The 26,980-nt window shown below is 40.3% G+C and overlaps 1 protein-coding gene across 6 annotated transcripts in view; it reads left to right on the top strand.

Moving 5' to 3' along the window:
* The first annotated feature begins 1,103 nt into the window (after window positions 1-1,103).
* PLPPR1 (phospholipid phosphatase related 1) overlaps window positions 1,104-26,980 on the top strand; it is a 166,359-nt gene continuing 140,482 nt past the window's right edge. For 2 of the 6 annotated variants that reach the window (XM_087957557.1, XM_087957553.1), the window contains exon 1: window positions 1,104-1,537. The gene's annotated coding sequence lies outside the window, so the exon portion shown is untranslated. Of the gene's footprint in view, window positions 1,538-1,752; window positions 1,837-1,990; window positions 2,470-26,980 lie in introns of those variants that run through there. The other 4 variants (XM_087957558.1, XM_087957554.1, XM_087957559.1 and 1 more) reach the window with 3 other exon arrangements.

Below are 26,980 nucleotides of genomic sequence, written 5' to 3'. Positions count from 1 at the left end.
CTGGAAGCCACCTTTGAGTTATATTCTGTCTCACATACCACCATGTATTCCTAGTGCCTTTCAATATTGTTTTGTCGTCCTTTTTAAAAACTAGAATAACATAGCTGGAAGGGATCTTGGAGGTCTTCTAGTCCAACCCCCTTCTCAAGCAGAAGCACAACCTGTACCATTTCATAGAAATGGCTCTCCAGTCTCTTCTTAAAAGCCTCCAGTGACGGAGCACCCAAAACATCTGAAGGCAAGCCCTTCCACTGGTAAATAGTTCCAACTGTTAGGAAGTTATCTCCTTAGTTGTAGGTTGCTTTTCTCCTTGATTAGTTTCCATCTATGGTTTCTTGTCTTGCCTTCTGGTGCATTGGAAAATAGGGTGACTGACTCCCTCTTCTTTGTGGCAGCCCCTCAAATATTGGAATATTGCTTATCATGTCACTCCTAGTCCTGTACTGAAGATACCTAAGTCCTGCATCATTCTGTTTTAGCCTCCAGCCCCACAGTCCTCTTTGTTGTTCTTCTCTACTCTCTTTCCATACTCTTTCCATAGTCTCTACACTGTTTTTATACGGTATAGTGGTGACCAAAACTGGGTGCAATATATTCCAGCTGCGGTTTCACAAAGGCCTTATAAAGCTGTACTAGCACTGCTTGCTTGTGATCTTTTTTATTCTATCCCTCTAGGAAGCCTTCCGTGGAAGAAGTAGTGAACGCCGGATCTAAGAGATGATGCTGTAGCACACAGTTCAGGCAGCCAGCAATTTTAAGTAGGCGCTCGTAAACCGCAGCGAAAGCAGGAGTCCCCTCTTCGCCCTCACATATGATGCCCCCACACCCCACTCCCCTTTTCCCTCTCCCTCAGCAAGCCCTCCAAGTAGAAGAAGAACCCGGGCTACCCGCAGGCCATGGACACCCACATGCTAAGCGAGGCGGGGCAAGGAAAAGACAACCTCAGAAGTCGTGGAGGCGAAACAAGCACTCAGCTTCTCAGAAAAAGAAGTAAAAAAAAGAGGCGGGAAGCCACCCACCCACACCCGCCACCGCCACGCCCCCTTCGCCTATAGGGCAACTGCTCCTGCTTGCGGGACCCAGGAGGTGGGAAGTGGCACGAGGGGGCTACCGCGCACGCTGAGTGTCCTCCGTCCTGCGCCTGCGCAAACCTACGCTCGCTGTCCCTTCGATTCCCACCTCCTCACACCATCATCAATCTCCTTTTCTGCCCCGGCTGTTTCTTCTGTTGAGCAAGTAGGAGACAGCCCCCCACTCCCCCCCGAATTTCCACCCTCCTCCTCCTCCTCCTCCTCCTCTTCTTCCTCCCGCTTCGTCCTTCAGGACCTTGGTAAACGAGGAGTATCCGGGCTCTGAAAGAACGGACCCTCCGCCGAAGCCCCAAAGTGCAGCCTCTCCCGTACATGCATCGCTACACACGGAGATCATGATGGTGCATTGGATGGAGACGGCGTCTCTCGGCAGCCTCTTGAGTGGATTTTGCTACCCCTAGCTTGGATAGCGGCAGTGCCGGAGAAAAGGAAAAGGAGAGCCGGAGGTGAGGCCAAGGGACGGAGATCGGAGCCGCGGTGGGTTGACTCCGAAAAGGGGGTGGGTGGGAAGAGGGTTTTGCGGTCTGGTCTGGGGAGGTCGGTCGCTGGGGCTGATACCCTTGGCTGGGATGGGGGTGAGGGGTTAATCTCCGCCGGAAAACTTTGCTTTCCCTTCTCCGCTTTTTAGTTGGGGCAAGAAGCGAGGAAGGGACACAAAGAGCCCTTGGTTAGGTCTGCGGGGAAATTGTGGGAATATTAAAAGAAGGCGCAGGGTGAAGAAGGCGCAGCTTGCAATTGCATAGAGGTAGGGGTGTGTGTGTGTGTGTGTGAGAAACCTCGGGACGCCTGGAAATATTTACTACGCGTTGCCTGCCGTAGAGGATTTAATCTGGATTCCACGAGGCATTTCAAAAAAAGTGTGCTAGTGTGTGTGTATGTGTGCGCGCGCGCGCGCAACAACATACAAGCAGAGCTGCCTGCGTTTTTCTTTGTACCGGAGGATCGTACAGCCCAGATACCTGGCGGCTGCGTGGGTGACTTTATGCCTTTCGTTGCGCGGAGAACTCGAGGGTGCCTTATTCGGATGCCTTGGGTTGTGCATGCGTGTGGAGAAGATGCTTAGCGTGTCTTTGTATGGACAATTGGATTTCCCAGCCGGAATCGGTACCAAGAAGGAAAAGGCGCCCGAAACTTGGATGTGAGAGAAGCAAGCAAGATTAAAAAGGCCTCTTTAAACTGATGGGAGGGTTTGGACGAGCCAGATCTACCTAAGTAAAGTTTTGCACCGCATCTTGGTTTCTGGAGTTGGATTTGTGCGGAGCTGGCTGCTGCTAAGTAAAGCTTGGCTTCTCTATTCTCCGAAATAAGGGGTGTGCGTTGCTCTCTTTTTCAGTGGCATTTTGTGCGTTCAGTTGGGAGGCTCAGAAGCAACTGCAGCGTAAGAGATTCTCCCCCCCCCCATTTTTGTTACTCTTGATCTGCCGCGGTTGAAAAGGCTCCACCTGTGCTACTGGCAGACGAAAAGTGATTTATGTGTGCACCGGCCAGGGGGGGGGAAAAAACCCTTGTGATTTATTGTTGCTATTTGGATGCAACTAAATGCATGTTTCAGGAAGGCAAGACAATGTTGGTGACGTTAATGGATATTGAAAATGAGTTAATTGCAAACATGTGGGATGTTTTGAGCTGACTAAAAGTACTTAGTGTGTAGAAGCCAAGGAAGGCAGTCTAGTGTCCTCCATTTTGGACTGCAACAACTACGTGAATCCCTCATTGTTATTCTTGGTGGATGGAGTTTTGGGGTGTTCCAGTCCAAAAGTACCAAGTTGCCTATATCTAATATAGGGGATTATAAGGGATGGCTTCATAAATTTTAGAGGCTGTTTCCTGCTGACTTTTCCCATTTGCAGTGCATGCCAGTGGAATGCTGTGTTGCTAAGTATTTCTTGTCTACTGTTCTTGTGGAGAAGAATGTGCTTCAAAAAGTGAGCTGTTTGTCCAAGCATCAAACCATCATTCCTGTAATGAAAAATGTCACAGGCGAACCAGCCTGGAAGTTGTTCCTGTTGACCTAGAGATGTAGATCAGTGAGAGGTGATTGTGGTTGATGCCTCAGAATGGAAGTTCTTGATATTTATTGAGGCCAGATTTGGTGACTAAACCTTCAAATTAAATCCTGGCAAAGATTTTGTAAAACATGATTACTGACTGATTGCCACTTCCTCACTGAGGGATGAAGCAAACCTATTTTCTCTTTATATATCCATTTTTTGCCACTGAAAAAAGCTACACAAAAGCCAGTTCTGGCTCTTTCATTTAGTATTTGGATTCATATTTCTCATCAAGATATATGTTATTTCATTTTATTTAGCTTATCATTTAGGTGAACCCACACATTATACTTTAGCAGAAAGCCAAGCTGTTATGATTTGTTCAACAATAGTTAACATCCTAGTCCGGCTTTAGGTGTGAATGCAGTACTTGTGTTTGCAAAGAGTTTGCAAACAAATATGTCCCCATTTCTTATACAATAATTTGCTAAAGTGATGTTAGTAACTTAAGAACATAATATATGGATGAATATTCAAACTTCAGCAATAAACTTAAAATAAATACTTATAGCATGGCAAACATGAACATGAATTAGTAAAAAATAAAGAATAGATACTATTGCTATTATTTGCAAAATTATCTTTTGTTTAGATAAATAGACAATGGGAAAAACAAATGATGAAACACAAATATTTCTGAAATAGCAAGACTTCGTAGGTACTACAAGCTCCTAAAAGAACAATTAGGTTTTTTAAAAATGTAGTAGGAAAAATGATTACCTCACTTAATTCACTAGTTTGGGATATGCTAGTGTGACTTAAAACAGGGGTCCCCAACCAGCACTGGGCCATAGCTTAGAACAGGGGTCCCCAACCAGCACTGGGCCATGCCCCATCTACAAGGTGCAGGCAGCATGTGAAACCACGCCCCATTGGGGCCAAGGAAAAGCCTATCTCCACAGAACCGGTCTCTGAAGCCCAAAAGCTTGGGGGCCACTGACTTACCAATTACGTTTTGCAATTCTTTCCCGATTGGTGATCTAAAGTGTTTAAAGACTAAAATTTCCAAAATTCTTGGCCCAGTTGGAAAGTATCAAGTTGAGGAAATTTGACAACATTGCATTAAGCCATGTTGATTGTTGAGTAAGTCACAGCTGATTGAGTCCCCATATAATGTGCAATATGGAATTCACACTGCAGATTAAGCCAGACTAAACAAACCATGTTATGGATGAATATATTGCGTCGTATATTATGGCTACAAGATCTGGAGTGTAACATGTTGGATGACTATGGATAACAATAAGGAGATACAAAAAAAACTGTTTGATGCCTTCTAGTGGTCTACTCTGATTTTACAGTCCAGATTTGATGCCTCTAATATAAAATAATTGAATGAAATAAAATCTCTGTCCAGATAATCAGTGTAATCTATTTACTGGCAGCAAACATGCTCTTGAGGCAGTAAAGGAGGGAAATGTTGTGGGTGGGTGTTTATTCTCAGCCAAAACAAAAGTAGCAAATGAAAAAGTAGGGCAGTCAGTGAGGTCTGCTTCAAAGAATAAAAGACTGCACCAAATCCCTTGGGAAATTCTTCAGCTATAGGGTAAGAAAAAACTTGACAGAACAGTACCTCCTTCATGACTATACCAATATTATACATGAAATAAACAAAATGTTAAAAAGTTATATTTATATAGTTACTTAACAAGCACATCTAAATTATATTAAAGTAACCGAAATATCTTTACTATCCCCAAGGCATGCATGTCACAACTTTTGAGCACCCCAAAGTTTGGAAATTGAAGGTTGAAAAATTACATAAATATTACAGTATTCTTTCCCACTAAAATATCTTCTCTTTTCCCTTCCCTTCCTCTCTTTCCTCTTCTTGTCTTTTGTTTTTAACACATCCCTATTATGGCTAGCTTTCTCCCTCATAGAATTGGTTTCATTTCAAAAGGTTGCCTTTATTTTTTTTACTGTATTTTAAAACAATTCATTTTTATGATGTGTTGTATGATTTTAAATCATGAGTTGTCCCCAGTGGAGGAGCAGCACAAGAAATGTAGGAAATCAATTTCTAGATAAGGTAAGTATGATCTAAATCCCAGGACAGAACAAGGCAAACTGATTGAAAAGTCCTCCTTTCGGACGTGCCTTATAAATTTCCTGTTTTCCTTAACCGAATAGGTACAGAGATTACATAGCCTTGGAAAGAAACAGACAAGATGCTAAATTAGCATGAGCAAAAAAAAAAAAAAAATGGCCATCCACTAGGCAAGAAATTACATACCTTAGTTTTTCAATAAAGCTCTCCCTGAATCACATACTGATAAGAACTGCTTTTGAAGATTGTATGTGTGTGTGAGAGAGAAATGCAGCTGCCTTGTGAATCCTGTCAGTAGCAGAAATTGTTTTCTTTTGGAAATGCCAGATTTCACAAATTATGTTTTCATTGAGCATGGCTCACTAATGAATTTGTCAGGTTAAGGCTGTTCATAGGTAGGAGCATTGTATGTATAAACCAGCCCCCACATGTTGTAAAACATCTCACAATAAAGCATTATGCATATGTTTACAACATGGTGGAATTTACATTCCAGCTGCAAGCTACTTTGGACTGGAAAAAAATTAGGATCTATCCTTGCTGTAATTCAAAGCAGTAGTTTCTATGGGTAGTCATTGTTGGGCAAAGAAATCCCAGTAGAATTTGTTTTGTTTTTTCCTTCCATAATTAGCATCTGTTATTGATAGTTCCTTCATTGAGCAGTTTCAACCCTTATACCAACAGCAAATTTAGGTGGTGAATTATGACAGCCACATGGCTTATTTTGTTAGGGAGGGAATGGGGTAGGGGTGTTCTAAGACATGACTGCCTGGCAAACTTAGCATTCTGTTGGCAATATTTTATTTAGGCTCCTCTTAAACTCAGTTTTGGGAGATACAGTTGTTTTGCATGTATTAATTTGTGTTATTCTAAGTATTTTTTAGTTATCTGAAGCTTCTTGATATAAAAGTAGACCAAGCATGCTTGTGTCTAAAACATTTCCTGCCTTTTGGAAAACAAGGTTGATTTTGAAAGATTGGAGTCATGGCAATGGATTTAGCTGGAGGAAAATAAACATACACTAAGCGTTTGCACCTAGCAGGGTAACCTCTGTGATGTGGGAGATTGGGAACAGCATTTCATGCATTCATCCTGCACAAATCTCTAGCAAATGTCAGGCTGTAATGATTGCAAACATAGGCTTGAAAATGTGTGGGCAGTGTCTAGTAAAAGCTTTTAAAGCCATGCAGTGTCTCCTGGCAATTTTTCTGCAACCTAAAGTTGAATCTGAGTTGTCAAAAGGATCCCTGCTTAAAGAATGAGCAGATAAATTGCTTTTTCTAGCCCAGAAACTCCAGAGGAGGTTTGACAAAATTCCTGGCCAGAATGACATTCTATCTGAAGTCACCTGCTTATGGAAGCCACTTATTTAGCATAACTGACTAATGAAAGAAATATCTTGACAAGAGTTCTTTCAATCCATTTTATCCATTTTGGACAGACTCCTATCCATCCTTCCAACCACTCATCATCTATCTAATCCATCTCCCCAAACCTCTAAATATTATTACTTGCAATGTTTAACATGACACAAGGGAATATAATTAAATAAATGGTTGACAGTACTACAGTATTCAGGATATTTAATTAAACATAACTGTAAATGAGAACAAAGTTAGTTTTTATTCCTAATTCATTAGCATACTACTCAAAAGCTATCAATCCACTAAAGTTGGGCACTCCTATATAATGTGGTACTATATCTACCCAACTGCTGCTTAAAGAAAAATATGATTAAAACCAATGATCAGCAAATCATCTTCTTCCTCCATCCCTTTCGTAATTTTCATTTTGCCTGAAATAGCCGCAGACAGGTATGCCATGAAGCACTTTTTTCAAATTATTTTCAAAGCACAGCACAGTCCTCTTAATTAGACACCAATGAATGAAATATTTCAAGAGCTGTGGTGGCGCAGTGGTTAGAATACAGTACTGCAGACAAACTCTGCATTCCCACAGCCAGGAGTTCAATCCTGACGGGCTCAACTTTCCACCCTTCTAAGGTTGGTAAAATGAGGGCCCAGATTGTTGTGGTCAATATGCTGACTCTGTAAATCGTTTAGAGAGGGCTGTAAAGCCAACTGATACATGTCTGACCTGAGAATCATAGCAGAGTTCCCTGAAGAATTTGGTAAAGCTTTGGAAGGATGATTTTTGTTGTAATAGATTTTTTAAGGATTTCTCCTGAGATCAGTTGCCATTGTCAGCCTTATGTCTTTCTCTTCCAAGAAGAATTAATTATTTTTTATGTATTAGGGAATACTCCTGGACATTTGGAAGTTTGGTTAGACACATTTCTGTCTTGTTTATTTTCCTGCTTAGAGGAATGTGGAGAGGAATCCTGAGAGACCCAATAGTAAAATTGGTTGCAAGCTATATACAGACACAGTGACTTGGGAAATGGCAATTTGTCAAAATAGACATTGCCCTTACCATGTAATCCTTTAAAAAAACCCAATAGGAATTGGTTTAGTTAGTTGAATTGTAAAGAAGATTGGATTTTGCTAAGTTGTTATGACAATACCTTGAAATGTACCTCAGTTTAAATTCTCTGGCAATCCATTAAAATTTTAACCAATTATGTGAGAGTAATTTGCAGGTTTGGAGATAATTTATGTCTGTCAGTGGAATAATCAACTATTCACTAATTGAGAGAGAACTTTTGCAGTTGATTTTTTTAAACTTTTCAACTTCAAACAGTTACAGAAAGCTTGACTTTTTATGAAGTTGGACCATAGTTGGGCTTGTAATTTGATTTGCATGAAAGAGAATCATAAACATATAACTGCCTTTAAATGTCACTATAAGAGGTTTGATATTTTAATTGTTTTTATTTATTTTAATTAAATATATGGCACTACCATTTGGACTGGGAGAACAATTCATCAATCTTTCAGAGATTTAAGAATAATATTTTATCTGATTTCTTTTTCTTGATCATACTATTGACTTGAAAGAGCTTCCTTTATTTGGGGTTCTAAAATCCCAAGAGCCTTTCTTCAACTTAGAGCCATTCTTTCCTAATCTATTATCCTGATTTTTGAACATCTCTTTGTTGTATAGCCTTTTTTCACTCTAATTTTGGTTGGCACCTGTCATTTGCAATCAACTCCAAAGTTTCAGTGTTCTTACTTCTGTAACTCCTACAAGTTGAACAAAACTATGCATTTCTATGGGGGGGGTGTGTGTGCAGTATTTTTTATGTTTTATTCACAACATTAAAATACAGGCTCAAAAAAGAAAAGAACAAATATAAGAACAAAGCAAAAATAAACAAAATATATTAAAAATGTGCATAGGAAAAATCATATACACATAGATTGTTCCCCCAGTTGAATATTGATAAATATATTTCAAGAATAATAGTTTTTCTCCCTTGTGAAAGAGGCCCACAGTTTATGGACTCCTACAATTCTTATGTACCCAACCGATTTGACCTGATGTCTGTCTGTCTGTGTAACATAGTTAACAGGTAAAGCCAACAGCAAGGTTATATTTCAAAGTCTTCTGTTAACCTATTATTGTTATGTTACTCACAGAAAGTCCACAATGGCTTCTAATCTACCATAAACCACCATCTGCTGATACAGTTCTACAGAGTTGTGTATCAGTTTTTCTGATACAGTTCTACAAAGGAATTATTGAGTCTGTCAATTGTACATCTATAATTGTTTGGTTTGGCACAGGAAGCAAACGGGAAAGGTATGACTTCAATGAATAGTTAGGACTGCAGAAAAAATAATTTCAACCAGCCTGCTTTCCATTGAGGACTTGTATACTACACAAATTAGAAAGAGAGCTGAGAAAATATCCATAGGCCCCTCACATCTTGTTGAAACTGTTTCAACTTCTCCCCTCAGGACGTCGTTATAGGGCATTGTATGCCAAAACTACTAGACACAAAGATAGTTTCTCCCCCCTCATGCCATCACTCTGCTAAATACCTAACTCCCATAGCACTCCTATGCCTAAGGATATTTACCCATGTAATAGGCTGTATTGCTATTAATCTTGTTGCCTTCTCATCCTTCTCACCTATCATCTTTCCTTCAACCTTCTCAAATTGGTATATTATGATTTATCAATTGTTGTTTATATCTTATGATTTATGATTGTATCTTATGATTTATGAATTACTACTTTGTTGTTTGTATGTACACTGAGAGCTTATGCACCGGAGACAAATTTCTTGTGTGCTCAATCACATTTGGCCAATAAAGAATTCTATTCTATTCTATAATCTTTATCTCTGGTCCATCCAGGATCATATATTCTCAGCTGATTCTTAATGATAAAGCTTTTCCTTAAAATTTTAATTTTAACTGGAATCTTTCCCAACAATTGGATCTCATTGCCCAAAATCATAAACCTCTGTTCTAGATATATCTGCAGCATTTGCTGTTCAAACCTCCCCACTTTTTTACTTGGGTATAATAAGTCCATTCCCCAATCTCTATCAATATTCTTAAGTAAGTCCCAGTTCATTACCATCAATTCTGTCAACTCTTTAAGTTTTTAGAATCCATGGCCCTTTTAGCCTTCTCTGAATGTGGAATCCACCTATTATCTGCCCATTATCCACATATTAGATAGATAAATTGAGAAAATAAATCACATTAGAACAACACCTTCATTGCTCTATTAATCATCAGCATGATTATTACATGCTGAATCATAGTGATATTCACTTATAATATCCCGGTTCACAAATGCACTCTTTTATCACAGATTTATGCTATGTCCTTGCTTTTTGCTAGATACTTTCTGGTCTTTGCCTCACCCTGTAGGATGGCAGTGGCCTTAGCTGAGGTCCTGACCTCAGTGATGGAATTGTCAAGGAGTTCCACATTCTCCCTTGTAACACTGAGACAGGTCAGGATGGGTGTTACTCTTCTCTAGCTTCTGAGTCTGTGTAAAAGGCTTATTAGCCTAGCTCCGCCCACTCTGGGTATCTCCTCCCAGTTTCTACGCAGTCCTCAGCTAAAGAAGGACACGGATTCTTGCCTCTCTCTTGCAAAGGAGAATTCTTTCACTTTAAAAATCACAGAAAAAAAAGGCTCTCGCAGCTCTCCCCTTTGAATTTTGGGGCTCCGCTCCCTAGCTGGTTTTCGGAGCCGCGTAACAGCCACAAAACTGGTGCACCTTATAGATGATGCAACTCACAAAGGGATCATGCATTAGATCTTTGTCTCAAGACAGTGGCAAGGTGATATGAGATTAGGGGACATTAACACCAGTCCTTTGGCATGAACACATGGACAGATCATTCCTCTTGGTCCTGGAATTCTCCAGCTGCCTCCCACTGCAGGGAGGACAGGCCTATTTGATCAGTCTGTTCCATGATTGATGGATCCAGTAGGGTTTCAGAAGGAGCTTGAAGTTATTCCTGAGGTTCTCATGAATTTGCTGAGGTCTTAGTTGTAGCCTGGAAAGAGTACGTGACAAGGGCCTTGAAGTTTGAGTGGTGCTGGAGGAATATGAAGGAGGAAGCTGACCAAACATTGCCATTAACCTTTATTAGAACTTGTGGCAGTAAGAGCAATGAAGCTTGCTTACTTCTTTGCTCTTATGGTGTGTGCTACAGGGCTTAACTCTCTCCCCTCCTATTTAATATAGGAAGTCCTCGACTTGCAATAGTTCACTTAGTGACTGTTCATAGTTACAATGTCACTGAAAAAAGTGACATGACCATTTTTCACAGTTACTATCTTATATTTATGATCCCTTTTGCAACCTTCTGACAAGCAAAGTCAATCTTAATACCCAGTTACTAATTTAACTACTGCAGTGATTCACTTAACAGCTGTGTCAAGAAAGGTCATAAAATGGGACAAAACTCACTTAACATATGTCTCATTGAGCAACATAAATTGTGGGCTCAATTGTGGTTGAAAATTGAGGACTACCAGTATTTTTGATCTCTCTGTGGTCAGGACAGTTGACATCTCTGACTGAACAGGGATAACAACCCCCCATACGGATCTAATACCCAATTTGGCAATCCTCTTGGACTTATGGCTCCTGCTGGAAGAGCAGGTGGCAGCCATGGCAGGAGAGCCTTTGTACTAATCTCTCATGTGTCAGTTGCTGTACCAAGAGGCCTTGCTCACAGTTACACATGCTTTGATCACTTCCTGTTTGGATTACTGCAAATGCACTTTACATGGGACTGCTGTTGAAGACCATTTGGAATCTGCAGCTGGTCCAAAATGCAGCAACCTGACAGCCCAAGACAACTGTTCCTATTTGGAAGCTCTTTCTGTTCAATATCACATGTTTGACTTTCTGTCCCTCATTCTTGCTGTGCAGTAATATATTTTACAGTATAAGACTACAGTTGGAGAACTTGTAAGAGCATACAGAGCACTTCTTTTCAGTTAATTAAAACAACTGGTTTCTGCCCTGTGGAACATCTTGCCTCCCCCTGAGGTGAGATTGGCTTCCACCCTTCTGACCTTCTGCAGATCAGAAAAGACCTGGCTCTGCCAGATGGCTTCAGGCAGAAATGTGGGAACAACATACCAGAGGTGGTTCATGAATTAAGATGCAATTCCCCCCCCCTGCTCCGCCCCGGTGCATTCTGTTCCCTCTCTCCCCATCTTTTAACTAATTTTATCTTGATTGGGAGTTTCATTTTTATCGATTTAAATATATTTACTTGTTAGGATTTTAATGTTTTAATCCTGTAAGCTGCCCAGAATCTCATTTTGTACAAGATGGGTGGCAAAATACATTTAATAAATAAATAAACGACATATTTTTCAAGGCTCACATGGCTGCTTCAGAAGCTATTCTCTTCTGTCCCTAGTTGCATGAGCCTGGGAAGAGATATGGCTGCTTTAATGAACACCCCAAAAGTTTTCAGAATTGGAACAGCTCATTGGGTGCAGGAGAATGTAGGGCATTTTGCATACCTAAACAAACTCACTCTTCATGGCCACCTGTCCTCCTGAACATTGTTTCTTTTGCTCTTATTATTTTGACAACAATCCTTAGTTAACAACTGCCCTGTTCAGTAAACCATTCAAAGTTATAATGGTGCTGAAAAAAACAACTTGATAACTAATCCTTGCACTTATGATGGTCAAAGCATCTCAGGGTCACAGGGTCAACATTTCTATGATTGGCAGCTAGCAGTTGTTTATGACCCACAGTCAACATAATTGCAGTTTGCATGCTTCACAACCAGCTTCCAATCAGCAGAGTCAATGGTGAAACTGGCACTAAAATCACAAGTCATGATGACATGTCACACTTCACAACTGCAATGGAACTGACATAATCCATTGCAGTCACACAACACTTTACTCAATGACCCCATTGCTTAGTGACAGTGTTGCTGCTCTCAATTGTGAAGGGGAAGTACCTCTTATGCTAAATTCTTTTTAGTGTGCAGAAGTATTTCCATAATTAAGAGACTGGAGGAGCAAGGCAAAGATTATAGGCAAAGCTTGGAAAAATACAATTGGGGAGGGAATTTCTTCCTTACTAGCAGTAAATGGAGCATTCATTAGCTCAGATTGTTTTATATGACAGGAATTCCTTTTTTTCTGCCTGATAAACTGCATCTATCTTTTTATTGCTAGGTTGTGTCACATTGTTATCTTGGTGGATCTGCTATCATAGATAATTTCCTTTTATCATGTCAGCTTGCCACCAAATGAAAGCAGGCAGGCTGCGATGTGATAAAAGAAAGGCAATCCATGATAATGTATCTAGGATAATAGTCTTACAAAATAAAACAATCTGTTGATAGTTGTTGTGAAATTAAAATTATCACCTATTGGCCTGAAATAGATACACACATAGTAACATTGAAACAATGTTTACTTGCAATGTTTAAATAGTAGCAGCCTTTGCTTTTTCAGCCTTCTTAAAGCAGATTGGAGTGAGAATGGAAGATGCATGCTGAATACTGAAAATGCGATGCTAAACATTTAGCATACAGGTAGTCCTTGACTTATGACCACAGTTGACCCCAAAATTTCTGCTGCTAAGCGAGACATTTGTTAAGTGAGTTTTGCCCAATTTTACAATCTTTCTTGCCATATTTGTTAACTGAAGTTATTAAATTAGTAACTTGGTTGTGAATATCTAACTTAACTAGGCAACTTCAGGGGTGGAAATCTTTGGTCCTTCAGGTGTTGCTACTGAGTGTGCCTAGTGAGGCGAATGAAGAATCATAATGACACAGTTGGCAGAAACACATCATTTGTACCATGATGTTATAACATGTCCTGTAATTTTGATATCATGGCTTGTTACATACACTGTTTTTAGACTCATTATCTCAGCCATATTAGCTGGGCTGATGGGAACTACTAGTTCTGAATTTGGAGGATAGGGTCACAGGTTCTATAACCCAATAGCACTCATTTCTTTTACTTAGAGGGTTTGCATGCAAAGTATTATTGGAACTATTACTGAGCTTTGGTGGTGCAAGTGATTAGATGGTGTGACCTGTGCTTTCACAAGCAATATGTTGACTTTTGTCCTCAGCTGGAAAATCAAGGAAACAAATTAGGTCCAGTTATTTAAAAGTGCTCAAAATACATCTTATATATATATATTTTAAAAAGATTCTCTTCTTGACATTGGGAAATAACATCTTTCATCCACATATTAATCAAGTTTGCATTCATTCCACCAGCTAATTAAGCGACCTATGTGCCCCAGCAGCTGAAGATCTGGGATGACTTCATCTGTCATCCGTCTGCCATTTTCTTTCTTTTTCTTCCCAGCTGGTGCAGAATAGCCAGAGAGGTTTCTGCCTCTTTCCCAGCTTTCTATTTTTTTTCTGCTGGAACATTTTTTTAAAAAATCAACAGTGATAAGATCAAGGACAGCTGAAACAAATACCTCCCTGTCCCTCCCCACATCTTTTGTTGTTTTTAAAGTTTAGGGCAGTCTTGCTATTTATTATAATTTATAGTGTACTTCAGGCATATATTTTTACTTGGGTCAAAATGTTTAGTATTTATTTTTAGCAGAGTTATAGTTTATTTTTAAATGGTGTTTTTTTAAAAAAAATTCTAGGTTTTCACAGCATTGAATTAAGTTGAATTATCATTTGTGGCTGTTGACTTATTTATAGTAATACAATCCTCATAAATTTTGAACTGAAAACAATACAACAATTAAAACACACAATTAAAAATCATTGATTTTAAAACTAGCAAAATGCTTACATGTGGTTGTAAAAGAGTTACTTGCAATAGCATGTCAAACCACTAAACATATGCATTTTTATGTGAAAATAAATTCCATTTAGTAAAATGGCACTGCTAAGCTAAGGAGGGCTTTGAAATTAGTTAGAAAAGGTACTTCAGAAAATGCAGAATCTGAATGTAACAATGAGCTGCAACTCTTTAAAACAGCCATGGCTTTTCTTGGAGTTACATGATTGCCTTCTGCATGATTTTAAAATAAAATCTGAAGCATTTCATTATCTTATTCATAATTTTAAAAAAAAAAACTAGTAACAGGGAGGGATGATTACTATAAACTTTAAAAATACACTTTTTTGGCACTCTTGACACTTCATTGTGATTTCTAATATGAGTTCTTACTTGTGCTAGTTCAGATTCATTCTTTGTGTTCTACTAGGTAGTAGGGCTTTAAACTATCTCTTCTGATTTCAACTACCAAAGTTCCTTGGAGAATTAAAGGGCATACAGGATCAACACACATTAAGAGATGGTATAGTACAATCTGGCTCAAATCCCATGCCTCCCTATCCATTTCAAGCAGTGACCAAGGAATCAGCTGAACTGCCCATCAGATTCACAGAAAATGTTCCAAGCTTTCTTTGGGATCTAACAGGATGCATTAATCTTCTGAGGCACTCCGATATAGTAGACCCCACCTCCCTGAAGGAGGGGCAGCACCAGTCGATCAAAAAGCAATCAAAAAGCAATCTGAGACTGATCAGACCACAACAACGGACTGATGGCAATGTCTTCCACATTGAGATTATGTTCTAATTGCTTTGATTAAAAAAATCAGATCTAAATGCAACCTCTGGTGTGTACTACTATTGAGATATGACTCACTTTATAGGATTTCAATATTTATGTCAGCCCTTTGAGGTAGGATAGGTCAATAAACAGCTATCATAGGAATTGTAGAATGTTGTAAGATATAACAGAATCTTGAAAGCCTGTCAGGGTTTTCTCTCTGCTGCAGCTTATATCAAACACAATCAAGGTGGAATTATTTTGAGTGTCTTATGCTCTAACTTTCTTAGGGTTGAATTGCTTTTTCTTCTCCCTTAACAGTTCCTTCCTTTCCCGATGTCATCTCTTTACAATTGTATTACAGAACAATTGATTTAACTATGTGTGGATACAGGTAGTTGACTTACAAACAGTTCATTTAGTTACTGTTACAATGGCACTGAAAAGTGACTTAATGAATGTTTTTCACACTTATGACAGTTGCAGCATCCCCATGGTCACATTATTTACATTTGGCTGCTTGACAACTGGTTCATATTTATAGTGATTGCAGAGTCCCAGAGTCGTGTGATTACCTTTTGTGACCTTCTGACAAACAAAGTCAATAGGAAAGCTAGATTAACTTAACAACGATATTACTAATTTAACAACAAAAATTATTCACTTAACAAATGTGGCAAGAAAAGCTGTCAAATGGGACAAAACTCACTTAATCACTGTCTTACTTAGTAACATACATTTTTGGCTCAATTGTGGACATAAGTTGAGGACTACCTGTACTTTTGCTTTATTTGCATTGGTAATAGTATTTGTATACTGGTTTGGCTATTTAAGTTATGAACTAATTATATTGTATGAAATATTGTAATTATTGGGACTTCCTGATTTGTATTGCACTTTGATAAATAATAAATGTCCATAAGTCTGGATTTATGGACACCTAATTCCCATCTAGTCAGAATTTCTGAAACTTACGATTGCTACATCTGCATTCATGAAATCTGGGAATGCTACTGTAGCTTATTTATATGATCTTTATATAATTGTATGCATATTAGTAGCAATTAATAGTAGGACAAAGCAGTGGAGAATAATGCAATATGATAATGCTAACTAACTTATACTGGACATTTTGGAAAGGAAAATGTAAAGAGATATATAGAGACATCAAATTTGAAGGAATCTTTTCTTTTATCATGACCATACAAGGACCTTAGACCATGCATTTTGTTTTAGCATTCTAAATAGCTGCTTCCTATATGTTTTTCATAGCCAGTGCAACAATGAAAAAACAGTAGCCTGCATATGCTTGATATCTCTGCCTTTATAACGAATCGCTCACTCGTGGTGCCTCTTGTCAACAATAACAATGAGGCTTGCAAACATGATTCCTCTAGGGAAAGAAACTATCCCAATTCACGTGATTGTCTTAAGCAGGCCTATGACTGTTCACAAATGCACACCATATATTTATGCTGCCTTCTGGGCTTCTCCCCAGAGAGAAAAGGTAATTTTGTTTGCTCCAGTGGTGCTTCTGGTGAGAGCTGGCGCATTTATATTGGAAAGTCTGATGAGCGCTACCTTATTACAATTTTTTATTTGCTCTCTGCAGCTGAGATGTAGTGTGTTATGCTAAAAGCAGCATGTAGTAAAAGACTGAAGCTATAATTACTTTGGAAACAGAGTCGCACATAGATAGTTGAAGATTTAATCAGTTCCCTTGTAAGCACAATGTTCCATCATTATTTTTATCATCAAACTAATAGATGAAAGTGATACAATATTAATCAATTTAAGGAATTCTCCCCTGAGGTGGAAACAAATGCAAAATGCTATTTTCCATGCTGTTTTTTTAAAGTATTTCTTGAAACTATCCCTTTAAATTGGACTATTCCTTCCAGAAGGTTGATTGAAATATCGATGAGGGAAAAGGAGACTTTGTTTTAAATTGCCCCTCCTTGCTCTTCTGTAATCTTGCTAAAATCCAGCTAATTAAAAAAATCTCATTTAGACGTGAGGATGACTAAAGGCCAGTGAATAAGATTAGGGAGTAGAAAGGACAATACAGGCTCAGTAAAACACAGGAATTTATCAGCTGTTTAAAAATGGACAGTGTATAGATTTGTGGTTCCTAAAAGTGTGCCTCATGTCCCATGGTGGTACAAAAAGCATGGCGTGCCATGAGACATTTTAAATTTGGATCCGATTCCTTAAATTAAAAAAAAACTGTTAGGTATTTCTTTTGATTTAGAAGTGCTGTAAAAAAATCACTAGGGCACTAAGAACAGCACTGAACTGAGAAAGTTTGTGATCCTCTAGCATAGATCTTTGTCAGAGAATTGCGCAGCCAGTATCCCAATGGAGTCAGAGATGAACCAGTTTTATATAAATAAATATATTTTATATAATAAAAATAAAAATATATTTATAGTAAATAGGCAAAGAGGAGCATCCTCAGATGAATCAACACAGCAGGAACATCATGAGGTAAATTATAGAGAACACACATAGCACATGGGGGGGGAAGGTAAACAAGGAACCTCCCCCTTTATACAGCAACCAATCACAGGTTAGATTGCCTCATGCAATGGCCAATCGCATGAGGCAATCTAACCTCTTCAACCAATTAGCTATAACAGTACTCAATGTCCAACTGTCACTGGTCCAGCGATTAAATTTTAAATATCAACGATATTTTTTCATGAATTTGAAAATATAATTAGGCAGGTATCACTCTTAGCATCCCCTCTCTTTTCTTTCTGTTGCTGCAATTGGTGGTCAAATGAATGTTGCAGAATTTGAAAGCACTACAATAATTTTGTCTGATGAGAAGTGAGAACCATAATGAGACCAAATTAAGACCCACAGAGGATGGACTTTAAAATACAAGAAAACCCATGGCCAGTACAACAATATTACAAAAACCATGTGTCAAGTATTACAAAATCCATCCTCTGTATTTCTCAGAAATATGCAAGCAGATTAGTTAAATTGTATATACTTTGCTTTTTGTTTGATCAGCATCCACGTGTTGGTAGTATGTTACCTCTAATACAAAGCAATTGCTTATGACAGTTAACTGAGGAGGAATTCTGGGAGTTGAAGTCCACAAGTCTTAAAATTTCCAAGTTTGGAGACTCCTGGTTTAACATTTAGATTGGCACTGGGCGATTTAAGCTGAAATTCCATCTTCAGCAGTGGGAGGTTATTTAGTGACTTTGGACTGGTCTCATAAAATAGTTGCTGTGAGGAAAAACAAGAAGATATATGCTGCCTTGAACTCCTGAAAGAAAAGCCAAATATAAATACAATAAACCAGCCAATAAATATAAGCTGGTGCTTATACTCCTTCCCCCAAATCTGTGTACAGCAACCAAGCAATTGAAGCCCATTTCCAGAGGGAAACTGGACAGTGTTCTTCATTTAAATAGTAGATACGGGGAATTTAGGAGATCAAGGGCAGTCATGTCACAAGCTCATCTCTGTGCATCTCAAATGTCAGCAATTGCTTCCTAAGACAGTTGCTATTTTTGTTTTTACTTCCCTCCTTTCATACTCTCTCTTGCATGAGAGACTTCTGTGCCAGCCAGTGTTTATCAGAATGGGAGCTGGCATCCTTTGTATTATACTAAGTGATGAAGTAGCTCATTACAGCTAGCTGGCAACCATATGGCATGACCAAGCTGCTTCTTTAAGGATCAGTGACCAGCTTTTTGTTTCAGTTAAAGAATCCATAAAACTACAGAACGGTCCACTTCCTTGGCAAATACAGTACATTCCAAATCTTACTAAATATCTATTCTACAACATAATATTACATGCAGTGAAACCTAATTTTGAAGGAATTAATTTGCAGAAATTAATTTCCTTTATTCATAAATGTCCATTCAACACAAAAACAGGTCCTTTTGCCCATTTACATCATTTATGTGCATCATTGACGTCATTATGCAGTGTAAATTACATTTTCTGCATGATTAGTGTGGTGACATAAATTGCTGCAAACTTACATAATCCACATCATTTACATAATAGTGTAAATGCAAATAATGGAAATGGCATTAGTTGCATAATGACAGTTATGCAAATAACATGCATTGCATACAAAGCCCATTTTAAAAATATCCACAAAATTAGTATTTTCACTGTATTTGGTTAGTATTTGTTCATATGCAAATTGGTTAGAACAAATACTTATTAGATTTATTTATTTTTTTATACCGCCTTTATTACTTTATAAATAACTCAGAGCAGTGAACATACCTAATATTCCTTCCTCTTCCTATTTTTACCATAACAATAACCCTGTGAAGTTGGTTTGGCTGAGAGAGAGTGACTGGCCCAAAATCACTCAGCTGGTTTTCATGTCTAATGGAGGCCTAGATTCATCCTTGCTGTTTATGCCTGCGCCTCAAAAATTTGCCATACTGGCTCAAGGATAAAAGCAAAAGCCACAGAATTTTTCAGTCAGATTCTCTGTGGGAAAAATGCTGTAATATTTTATTTGAAAGCAAAGTCACTGAAAAATTGCACAGAATTTTGGTTAAGTGTGAGGGGGGAAAGACTGACAAATGTTAAGGATTAAGTGGCAAAGGACTTAGCAGACTAGAATCCTAAATTGTAATGCTTCATGAGGCAACATTTTGTTGTAGTCTCCATTTATAACTTTCCTATTTTAAACTTTTTGATGTTCTCTGTGAATAAATAGAGGACATAAATATCCTTTGTTGAATAATATTATGATTCTTCCTCATGACCCAACAATCTGTGTTTTCTTAGCTTTTCTTAGGTTTCTCAAGTGAAAAAAAAACAGTGCCATAAGAAACCCAAACTTTATTATTTTATTTTTATTTATTAAATTTATATACTACCCATCTATCCATCAAGAGCAACTTCATTTAACTATGAAGTTACTTAGAAACTAACCTTGCATATTCTGGAGTATATGTATACTGTCTTACTGTTGGCTGTACAGTTTCAAACATAAGGGTACCTTTGCAATCCAAGGGCTAAAAATTTGGATTTTTTTTTCCTAAATAAAATGTCATAGGATTCATGGGATTTTGTCCTGAGTGTAGTTTCCACAGACAATAAAAAGCAGCCTGTGTATATTCCTAGGCTTCAATGAACCAGTTATCTGCTAAGTATGAGCAAGCTGTCATAGCTGTCTCTTGTTTATGAGGCTACAGTACGCCAAAATCTAAATCTTAGAAGTTGCAACAAATGTACCATTGCAGCTTGTCTTAGGCTAGAAGCCAATACAAAGCAGGCATTCTAATATACTTTACTATGGCTGTTGTGAATATCAAAATAATTAGCCCATATCTATTTGTAATCACACCCATCCAAAATTGAATTGTTCAAATGCATATATACAAGCACACATACAAATGTGCAGCGTGACAGTATCCATAGCAAAATTCTAGCATGTGTTTACTCTGGAGAGTACACAATACCCTTGGGTAAATCATCAGATTTCAACCTACAGAAATTTCACAAGTTTGCATCACACTCTGGGCTACACATCCCACTATCCCAAGAGTGTGATTGCAAAGGTGAATGATGAGCTGTAGTCTTAACTTTTGATTTTTAATATACACAAATTTTCTAAAGCGAAAACAATGTTCCATAATCACATTCACAAAGTATCTAATTCTTAAAGGAATAAACACACATCCTCTATGTAAATTACAGCCTGTCTTCCTTCCTTCCTCCCTCCCTCCCTAGGCAAGAGCAAATAAATTATACCTAGTCTAGGTGGCCAATACCTGCACTTCATTGACCCTGTCAATCATGATGATGGTAGACTATAGAATAATACTGAGGACCATAGTGTAGCTGATGACTAGCTAAGCCTGAGGGAGGGGTCAAACGCATCATAAGTCATGCAAGATATCTAAGTCCAACCCACTTTGAAGGATTTTGGTCAGATTCTTGTAAAGAGTTTAAGCTTGCAATAAATCTTTATACTTATTTGAATGCTTGAACCTCCTGATTTCCCTGGTGCTTGACATAGAGGGTTTCTCCTGTTAACTCACAATGTACAAACTCTGGATTGCGGAAAGCATGGGTCCTTGACAGTTGCTGAGTGACAAATCCCAGCATCCCTTATCCTTCCAAGACCGCTTTTTAGGTACTGGTTCAACAAAATCTCAAGAATCACAGATTGCTTCCTTGATCTGAATCTATAGCCTCTTGTTTTCAGAAATAGTACAGATGATAGCTTTGAAAAAACATATTTAAGCTGTTACAAGATTACCTGTTCAATTTATTCCAAGTTCCCTCTCAGTAATTGCTTTTTATCCAAAAGTCCTGAAGGTTTTTAAACAGCTTTCAGACAAATTCATTAAACTTCTTGTTTTGCTATCTGTCAAATGACTGGCTCTTTGTATTTTTCATCAGTTTATTTCAAGTTATTATTAGACATTAGAAGCTCATGTGTGTACTTTTTTTTTGACCAAACTTTTTAGGCATATTTTCTGACCTTACCTTGGATTTTAGATTACATCTGAAAGTTACCAAATGAATATATCTGATTTCCTCTAATAAAGGAAAGCAGAGGACAAAGCCTTACAGGCATGTTTTTATTAGATGCTTTGTGTACTTAACGTGAAAAAAAAAGAACATTTTTCTTAGTATCTCAGCATAAGGAAATCACATCTATTTGTCTTAAAACGTCTTCTGGACGATTCATGAACTATTGAACAAGCTTTACCTTGTAGAGTATTAAATGTATATTTTAAAGCTTGAAATAACTATTTAAAGCACAAAGGTTTCTATGATGTTTCCAGTTGACAAATGTGGATTTTTATTTGTTGACTGCTGTGAAGTAAGCAGCTTTTTCTTTCTTAGACATTCCCATGTTTTACACTTATTGCTTGTGGATTCAGTAACCTAATGTTTGATAATGGATGCTTTCATAATGTTTGCTTGCATTATTAATGTTTTCTGCCATTCAATAGAGATGTTTCATTTGTCTTCTTCATACTTCACCTTCCCTGCTTGTACATAATAGAGTCTTATGTCAAGTAATCACTGCCACTGAGATTGTCAGAGATGACTTCACCTTATCTAAACTACTATTTTGTATAGTAGTTATTATTATTTTTTAGAAAAAAGCACCCACCATTCACAAGAAACAAGATGGATTATATCATGTACATGTAATTTGATTTATCAGGCGGGCCCACACAGTATACCCTATCCATCAGAAGCTGCAGTTCCTACCAACCAGCAAATAATCTATGGGTTATTTCTGGTTTCTCTTTTGCCCATCTCATTTGCTTAGTCTTTCTTTTATGTTAGTGTTTCTCTTTCACTCTTCCTTCCTTCTCCTTTTTGCTGTTCATTCCTCTGCCCACTCTGTTGATTCTTGCTCACTCCATTCTCCTCCATGCTGCTGCAAGAGTCCAGGATAGGGAAAGACTCCTCCTCCTACGTCATCGAGCTGAGTCTGCCAAAGCTATAAAAGCCAGCTCCTGTTGCTGGTCCCCAGCTTTCAACTCAGCTCCTTGTCAAAAGAGCAGCATGTCTTTGAAGCTGTATGGTTAAGAGCAGCAACAGCAGCGTGGATGAAAGAGCGAAAGCGAAACCATGAGCTCCTGGGGATCCAGTGGAGCCTAGACATCGCAAAGAGCGGGGAGCCACTCTCCTTTAGCACCACGGTTTCGGCGCCGGGGCTTCAGCCCAACAAACCATAAGTGACTGCCTGCTTGCAGAAGCTTCCCACGCTGTGCCTTTTAGCGAGCAGCCAGGGAAAGCCTTTTTCAGCCTCGCTGAACAGCTAAGAGTCAGGGCGTGGTTTTTGGAGTGCCTCTTAGCCAGTGGCCTTTGCAGAACAGATTGAGCGATAATTACCCTTAAATGTTGTATTGAATCTCAATGGAAGAATGTGGCCTTGCTCAGGCATCACAGCGGGACCCCACTCACTTGGCCTTGAGTTTAGGGCAGCACGTTAGAGAGGCAGCTCTCAGTGCCTCCAGTGTTTAGCCCTCACTAAAATGGAGAGCATACTGGCCCAATCTGACCAATTGGGCCTTCAAGAGGCCCATGATCTGAGGTTTCCCAGAGGCCATCTAAGAGAAGGAGGCAACAAGGACATTCAGCCAAGAGAGAGGCAGCAGCAAAAATTAAGGCTAAGGCCTTCACAACTAAGAAGGCTTCGAAATCCGAGCTCAGGGCAGAGAAGAGAAGACATGCAGCCTTGGAGAACCAATTTGTAAAGAGCCTGGAGCAGAGAAGTGGGCGGAGCCAACCGTTGCCTCAGTCTGGTGATCTGCAGGCCAGCCCTCAGGCTGTATCCAGGGCTGGAGAGGCAGAACTAGGCTCCACCAGTTGTCTTCAGGCATGGTCCTCAAAGAGAGCAGCTGAGGTTGTTTTCCCTCAAGATTTGAGTAGATCTGGGTCTAGTTTTGGACAGGCTGTCTGGATTCCAGAAGCATCCAGTCCTCTGAGTAATTTATCCCAAGGTGGCCATAGGCAGAGGGCTGAGGCTAACTTTACACCTACAGCTGCTGGCCTTTGTCCAGTGGATCCACCTATAAGCAGCAGGACTCAGGATATTAAAGATATGATTTCTGTGGCCACAAGGCACGGGATTGCTGAGGGATTTCAGCAACTCCGTTGCCCTACTGGGTGGCCCCAGGGTTTTTCCCTGCCTTCCCTCAGGTAGTCCCTCCTGAACAGAGGGGGTTTTCCAGGCCCCCGAGCAAAGGTTTCCTTCTGCTCAATCTGATTGGGGAGAATATGAGGAAAGGGACTCTTCAGACCACAGCCACACCCCCAGTCTGAGGAGAAGGAAGTGAAGGTTAGAGATTCCAATTCATCAGAAGATTAGGGATTAAAGCCTGAGCAACCCAGCTTCTCAAGTCTTTTCAGGCCATTCTCTTGCACAAGGCCCTAGTTACTGTCCAGCTGGGACCTGATGAGGTGGCATCAGAACCCTCAGGGGAATCCTCCACCCAGGGCGACTCTTTATTCTCAAAACAAATTGTTCAAGCTGAGGTGCTTCCATCACCCAAGTTATTCTTAGATCTGGTGCGTGAACAGTGTGCCTCTCCAGGGTCGGGCCACGCCCCTCATCTCATGACAAGTGCTTTTAATGTGAGCCCTTCCTTGGCCAATGCCCTTCTAGTGCCACCAGTAGGTGCCCCTGTGGTGGTTGCCTCTGTCTCCACATCTGGAACTCTGACAGAACCAGAAGATTTCCTTAAAACTGACAATAAGAGGGCAGAACAGACCCTTAAACAAACACATCAGGCCGCAGCCTGGGCAGTCTGAGCTTCTACCACAGCATCATTCTTTACAAGGTCATCACTGTGTTGGCTGAATCAGCTACAGGATTGTTTGCCTCCCAGTGATACTAGGTCGCACCAGGACATAAATAAGATCATTGTTGCAACAGAGTTTACAGCTGGCACAACCCTAAACTCTGCAAAATTTGCATCTCAAGCGATGGTATCTCCAGTGGTGGCGAAATGCCTTCTGTGGTTGCAGAATTGGCAGACAGACTCGCGTTGGAAATGGAGGCTTGCTTCTACCCCGTGCTTGGCCGACAGTCTGTTTGGGGACACCCTGGAACCATATCTGGTGGAAACCAGGGACAAAAGGAAGATTTTATCATCGTCCGTAAAGAGGATGGTTTTTCGTCAGGCACTGTACTTCCGGCCATCTTCCTTCCGGCCAGAATCCAGCGCCCATTTTCCTCCAGGGGCCAGAGGGCATTCCCTACTCGCCAGGAGCAACTGATTGATCGGGCAGGCAGCAGCAGTTTTCAAGTAAGCGGCCCTTTCGAGGCAGAGGAGGCCATTTGTTCTGATGCTCCAAATGACTGCCTTCTGTTTCCTCCCATCAGGGGGCGCCTGGCCTTCTTTGCTTCATAGTGGAAGGAGTCAAGTACGGATGTCTGGGTGTTCAGGACCGTGAGGTCAGATCTTCAACTCGAGTTCCTTTCCCCTCCTCCAAGGTTTTTGGTCTGCTGTCTAATTTCTCAGGACAGTTCCAGACAGACCCTCATGGAATCCGCCATTCAACATCTGCTAGACATAAAAGCTATCCAAGCAGTTCTGGTGAATCAACGAGGGCTGGGGTTCTACTCCTGGCTCTTCGTGATCCCAAAGGCCATGGGGGGGGGGAAGGATGATCCTCAACCTCAAGTCTTTGAACTAGTTCATTCTCTACAGGAGCTTCAAGATGCAGTCCCTCCAGATTATTCTGGAGAGGGTCCAGGAGGGCAACCTCCTCTCATCTATAGACCTCATGGAGGCATACCTCCATATCCTGTTCTGGCCCCTCCATTGCCAGTTCCTTTGGTTTTGCTACAACAACAAGCACTACCAATACTGGGCCCTTCCATTTGACCTCCCATCATTCCCCAGCGTATTTACCAAGGTTCTGGCAGCATTGGCAGCATCTCTATGCACCCTCCCTGTGAGGGTCCATTGCTATTTGGACGATATACTGATTAAGTCATCTTCAACTCACTCCGCCAACAGTGACCTTCAGACCATGATGTGGATCCTGCAGGATCACAGCTTTTCTATAAATTTCAGCAAAATTCATCTTCTACCGACCACCCATCTTCTGCATCTAGGGGCAGTCATTGACACAAACTACTGTGAGGTTTTCCTTTCACCGGATTGTCAAGAGAATCTGAAAGTCAACCGGATATGACAACAGCACACAGTTCCACTATCTCTGCTATCCCAGCTCCTCGGAAAGATGGTTTCCTGTATAGGCATCATTCCGTGGGCCTGTCTCCATGCCCAGAAGCTGCAATGGTGCCTGTCTCCATGCCTGGAATCTCCTGCTGCCATTTCAGCAGGCGGGAACCAGTCACTCACCTATCAGAGTTTGAGTTCCTCTACCAGTCTTACGTTCCTTCTGGTGATGGCAGTCCCAGGCCATCAGGAAGGGCTATTTTTTTCAGAGAGCTAGAAAGACACATGATCACGACAGATGCCAGTCTTTATGTCTGGGTTGTTGGTCAATTGGCTGGAACTCAGGGCTATCTATCTGGCTTTAAAACATTTCCGGGACAGGGCAACTGTGATGACCCAGGGTGGGATACAAAACAAGCACAGTCACAGAAAACAATTGAAGCCTCTTTTATTCCTTCACTTTGCTTCCAAGCTCCAAATATCTTTGACAGAAGACAAAAAAACTCCCACAAAAAAAGTTACACGAAGAAGGAAAAAAGCAATACAAATCAGGCAAGATAAGGGCTGGAGGATGTCTACAGATAACACACACTGGGAAGGACGCCAAACTCAGAGAGGAACTATAAACTAGAGATATTTACATGCTTTGTATCCAGCGTTTGCCAGTACGCAGGTCCAAACTCTTATTCAGTTGTCACACCTGCAGCCCATGAAGAGGATCAAGGCCCTCTCCTCCTGAGGAGACCATGTCTTTCCCTTATCCTCTCCTCCCTGGTGCCCTAGGATGGATAGGGGATGGGCCCGGGTCCTCCTGACTGCTCAGCCGGCCTCTGCCCTTCCCCAAACTCCTCCACAACCTCCGGAGCCACACTTCCACTCCCTGTCAGCTGTTCCTCCTCTTCCCCAGTCATCACCAGGGGCATGACAGCAACAGGGTCCCACATATTGATCATGATGGACAATGTAGCCGCCAAGGCCCATATCAACAGACAGGGGGGACCCGGTCCAAGTCCTTGATGCAGGAGGCCGAATGCTTGGGGCTGTGGGCAGAGAGGCACCTTCTGTCCCTCAGAGCAGACCACATCTTGGGGGTCGACAACATCTAGGCCAACTGGCTGAGTCGAGCCCTGGTCGACCACTTGGAATGGTGCCTTCATCCATCCCTGTTCCAGGA

This window comes from Notechis scutatus, chromosome 2, assembly GCF_049901735.1.
Source record: "Notechis scutatus isolate UNSWTSFEM ecotype Mainland chromosome 2, rNotScu1.2, whole genome shotgun sequence".
Lineage (NCBI taxonomy): Eukaryota > Metazoa > Chordata > Lepidosauria > Squamata > Elapidae > Notechis > Notechis scutatus.
This window is presented reverse-complemented; position numbering and strand designations above follow the sequence as displayed.